The sequence below is a fragment of the Fringilla coelebs genome (assembly GCF_963513975.1).
Source record: "Fringilla coelebs genome assembly, contig: SCAFFOLD_30, whole genome shotgun sequence".
NCBI classification, from domain to species: Eukaryota; Metazoa; Chordata; class Aves; order Passeriformes; family Fringillidae; genus Fringilla; species Fringilla coelebs.
In genome coordinates this window covers 6,151,463-6,155,513 of record NW_028167448.1, presented here as the reverse complement: position 1 = coordinate 6,155,513, position 4,051 = coordinate 6,151,463, and positions in this window count along the sequence as shown.

Below are 4,051 nucleotides of genomic sequence, written 5' to 3'. Positions count from 1 at the left end.
TCAGTGGGACTGTGCTGCAGTGGTGCAGTGAAAATTCCTCCAGTGTGAAGTGTTGAGTGGTAGGAACTGGAGTGGTACCTTGGGGCCCTGGAAATGCAGTGCAGGCCAAGGAAACATTCCTCTACATCCTGCACATGCCTTTTATCTCCCTGCAGCCTTTCTTGTGTCACATTTAGTAGGGAAAAAGAAGGCATTTAGTATGAAATGAGAAATATTCCCATTCCTCCCTCCTGCTTTTGACACAGAAAACCTTTCCTTGGGGCAGTTTCTGATCCGAACCCTTTGAGATCTTTAGGAGATTGATGGACATTGCCTGGTTTTTTATTGGCAGAAATAGGGAAACCTCCTCTGACAGAATGTCCTTATCAATTTTCCAGTTAGGGAGAAAGAGCCTTCCCGATGGATGCATCCTGTGCAGGGCCTCTGAGTTTGTCATCCTGTGACAGCACAAAGCCAAAGCCACCTGTGGCAGGTTCACGGTGACAAATCTCTTGCCCGGCTCTCTCTGCCTGTGTCAGTGCTGCAGGCTGAGGCTGGGGGAGGAGATGCCTTCTGCCTTGTCCTCCCTCCCTGCCTTGCCTGATCCTTGACAAGTGGAATTGTGCCAGACAAAATGCAGTCTCTGGGGCATCTGGGTCAGCCAGTGCTTTCAAGTTGAAAGCCTCAATGACACTTCTGTTGTTCCTTTGCCATCTCTGGGTGTGTAATGATAGGAGAGATGAGGTTTGAAGAAATATTTCTGCTGATGCAGAGAAAGGGATCAGATGCCCTGGTCCCTTTGCTCAGGGTTAGTTCTGCCAAATCCTGGGTACAGCCCCTTTGGGATGACTCCTTCATTGCTGATGTGCAGGTGGAATGCCTAATGCAGCTAGGGAGAAGTATTGCTCAGTAAGTGAGGTGACATTTTTTCTGGACTAATTCTGGACTAGAAATTACCTAGCTAATTAAACCTTTCCTGTCGCAGTTTAAAAATGATCTCACCATTCTACAGGGATTAAAAAACACAGATTTGAGAACAGCCTTTTTTTTATGATCTACCCTTTGTAATTTCCACTAAAAGTTTTTGAATTGTTATCACCTGCCGTGATCAGAAATGTTTTGAAGCAGGTCATGTTTATGTTGGGTCTGGGTCTCTCGCTGGAAAGACAGCAAGGAATAAAGGAATGAAACTGAGCAAAACGGAAAGCTTGAAATCTAATTTGTTCCCTGCAGGTTTGGGTTCTTCAATTCTGGGGACTTGTATTGGGGAGTGCAAAGCATCTTTTGCTTCTGATATGGGGTACCATTGTTCATGTACCGGCACTTCCCTTCCTGTGAAGAGAAATGGAATGGGTTTGGAACAAAGCAAACCCAGCCCAGAACTGAGTGGGAGTTAGAGAAACAAAGGCCATGAAAACTAACTTGGGAAAGCAATGACTTGCTCAGTGGAATTGTCAAATACTGGAGACCACTGTGAGTTGCCAACCGTTTGGAAGGAAAGGGATTTCAAAGTAGTGGATGGGCAATGAGCAACACCAAAGCAAAGTAGTAGAAGCTTTCTCTCTTGACTTGCCAGCTCCAAAGACTTCAGAAGAATTCTAGTGATGCTAGTTTCACAAAAAATAAAAACTGAGTGATCTTCTGAACAGTTCAAAAACGCCTTGGATATCTCATCAATCCATGGATGGATTGATTGTAGGAGCGGGAGTTCACCTAACTCATTTCTTCCCTTGTGAGCACAGCTCAGCCTCACACAGAGGTGAGGTAGGAGCTGGGCCAATCTCTGGTGGGAGGAAGGGTCTTGTGGCAGCCCACAGAGCCTGTGCACATTGCCAGGGAACAGCTGTGCCCTGCATGTGCCCCTGCAATGAGCTGTGCTGCTGCCAGTGCCCCGTGGAGCTGTGGGGCTGCTGAGCTGTGGGGCAGGGAGAGGAGCAGGAGGGTGCATGTGCAGCTGAGCCATTCCTGGAGAGCACAGGGCTCTGGGCTCCCTGCTGTCCCAGGGCAGCCCAGAGGCCAGGCTGTTCCTGTGGTAGCTCTGTGGAAGTGGCTCAGGGTTTTGCCCTGGCCTGCCTCCAGGTGTCTGCCAGCAGGAGCATGTTTCCCTGTGCAGCTCTTTAGAAGTTTGCAGGAAATGTATCCCATGAAAAATGGAGTTTCAGATGCTTTAGGTTTGCATGGTGGCATCTGTTAAACTTTGTGTCTCCACTTTGCAGGCCTTACTGGCTACCCTCTTGCCAAGAGGTTTTCCCTGGCAAGTCCCTCCACGCTCCTTCCCTCCAAGCCGTTGCCTCCCATCCCGAAGAGCTCTCCTTCTACCAAGCCAAGCCCAACATGCAGCGGAGAGCAGGAGAATGGGAAAAATGGCAGCGGCTACTGTGAGGAGAGTAGAAAAAACCAGGAGCTGGGTTCAGAGGGAAAAGGATGTAAGGTAAGGAGACCAAGCTAAGTCCGGCATTGTAAATGTTCAGTTTATGTGCTCTTGGTGTTGGCAGAGCTCTGAGACCTTTTCCATGATAGGAACTGACTTTGTCACTGAAGTTTGAACAGGTCCTGATCTGGATCTTTAGCTGGGCCAGAAATGATGGGATATGAAGGAGGGGTGTGCATCTGCCCCTGCTGCCTCCAGCCCCATTCCTGGCCATGGCATGAGGGCCTTGGAGGAACATGGGCAGGGAGAGACCTTGCAGAGAGCAGCAGGGCAGGGAGCTCTGCTGAACTTCCTAAATGCCAGGGAGCCTGAGACGATGGATGTGTGGGAGCTGGAGAGCAGCCAGCATCCTGAGAGCTCAGCAGCCTCTGGGCTCAAAGGCTACTGGGGAACTGTAGGAGGCTACTGGGGATCTGTAGGAGGCTACTGGGGAACTGTAGCAGCAGAAGAAATGAGGGGCTTGAGAAAAGCAGGTTTGACATTCTGCAGAATAGTTTTGTGGGAACTTGGCTGGAGATCTGCACTGGCAGTTAGGCACCTTAGGGGCAGGGAGAGAATAGTGATCTAAATCCCCTCCCATGCCATCCAAATGTCCAGGGGAGGCAGTGGCACCTCAGATGACATCTTGATGTGAAACATATGACTGCCAGCTGGGAATGTAGCTAGTCTTGGAAAAAAGAGAGCACAATAGCAGAAGTGGCAAATGTGTGGCTGTCCCTCTCCCCTTTCCTAGGTCACCTTCCTTGTCCTAGGCCAAGCTGCTCCATAAGTTTGACTATTCCTGCCATGTCCCATCTAAATGTCTTGAGATATGAATTGGGGCAAGGCTGGACTCTTGATCTGAGCTCTGTGTTCTACTCTTTCCAGACTTCCTTGCTCAATTCCAGTGGTGGGGATATGAAGAAGGGGTCACTGGGACTACCTTTGATCCCCCCCATACGCAGGGCAGTGAGTCCCCCTCTTGGCAGTGCTGCAGGGTCTCTGCAAAGCTCTCCGCAGCTGGAATTCGAGGAGTCCCAGGAGATGAGGTAAGCCAAGGTTTCTGCTGCTGCAGTGTGCTGTTCACCTCTCTCTTCCCATCTCGTGTGGTTATTTTGCCCAGTCAGGTGTCCCATGTTTTTAGGCAAACCTTTGTGCCTGCACCATTTTGGCCATCTATGATGATCCAGCATAAAGTCAAAGCCAAAACCAATGTCCCAAGAGTAGAGGTGATAGTGGGGAAGAAAGGGAAGGGCTTAAAGCACCTCAAGATGGGTCCTCTGCTGGACATGGCTATTGTTTCACACAGAGCTTGGCCAGCTCTCTGTGACTCCAGCAACTTGAAAGCTGAAGGACAATGAATCAGCTCTGCATCCTGTTGCATTTATGTGTTGAATTTCCTCCTTCATCAGAGTGACCACGCTAAGAAGGTTTGCCTCCTTTCGTGGTACACCCATTCCCTCCCTTCTCTTTCTATGTTCTCATATGTTCTTTTGTCCTCCATTTTCTCCAGGCTAACATCCAGCAACAGAGGCAAGGAGAAGAACTCTGAACATGCAGGTAGGTACAGGGCATGTCTGTCCTAAAATGACCATGGTAGTCTTGACTCAGAGGTGACGTTTGAAAACCTTTGTTACAACCCATTCTTTTAAAGATTTCTTT